We start from the raw sequence: 1,036 nt of genomic DNA, 5'->3' as shown, positions 1-1,036 counted from the left end.
ATAGGCAGTGTGGCCTATCACAGTGTGACAAGTGACATGAGGAAATATGCCATTTGAAAGCCTGAAGGTGGTCTTTGGATTTTGGGGGTCTGTATGTGTCTAGGCTGCCAAAAAGTCTCTCACATGTGGCATTCCCATACTCAGGAGAAGTAGCAGAATGTGCTTTGGGGTGTAATTTCACATATAGCCATGGCATGTGTGAGCAATATATAATTTAAGTGACGTGTAAAAAAAAAAAAACCCAATTATTTAATATTCCAAAACATTGTGGCAAAAAATAAAAACTTCCATTGACTCAACATGTCTTTCAGCAAATTCCTTGGGGTGTCTATGTTCCAAAAAGGGATTATTTGGTGGTTTCTCTATTGCCCTGGCATTTTAGCACTTTAAGAAATGTGACAGGCAGTCAGTAAAAGCTGCGTAAATTCCAGTATATATGCCATAATTTGTAGACACTACAACTTTCACACAAACCAATTAATATACATGTATTGGGATTTTTTTCCTAAATACATGTAGCAGAATACATTTTGGTCTACATTTATGACTACATTTGCGTTTATTGGATATTTTTTTATAACAGAAAGTAGAAAATATAATTTTTTTCCCCAAATTTTTGGTCTTTTTTTGTTTATATCACAAAAAATAAAAAAAACAATGGTGGCTAAATACCACCGAAAGAAAGCTAGTAAATTATTTGCCATGTAGCGCTTCTCGGCCTTTTGGCTAAGATCAAGTGTAGTATCTGTTCTTATCAGTGTCCAGTGGGGGTGCTCCCGACCATTCTAGCTTTGCGGGGATGGTTGTTGTATAGTACCCTCACTGGTATGATGGGGGTCCGGAAGGCTAGTACCGGAGGGACAGAAACCGGGGAGCGCCACGAGTTAAGCTGGGGCCCCGGGAGTAATTCCTCTGGGAAGACTGGAAAGACCCAGTACCTCCTGATTTGGACGGATCTACCTTGGTCTGGCCAGGGGCTGGGAAGGCAGAGAGTCCGCAAACTAGGTGCCCCCTGAGTAGTCGCCTCAGGGGTGCT

At 41.4% G+C, this 1,036-nt stretch overlaps 1 pseudogene; it reads left to right on the top strand.

Annotated features, from left to right (window-relative positions):
- Window positions 1–706: 706 nt before the first annotated feature.
- Window positions 707–822, top strand: LOC149453031 (U2 spliceosomal RNA; annotated as a pseudogene).
- Window positions 823–1,036: the final 214 nt, after the last annotated feature.

Source organism: Staurois parvus, unplaced genomic scaffold (genome assembly GCF_062004578.1).
Source record: "Staurois parvus isolate SC_StPar_1 unplaced genomic scaffold, SC_StPar_1.0 ptg000454l, whole genome shotgun sequence".
Taxonomy (NCBI): Eukaryota; Metazoa; Chordata; class Amphibia; order Anura; family Ranidae; genus Staurois; species Staurois parvus.
This window is presented reverse-complemented; position numbering and strand designations above follow the sequence as displayed.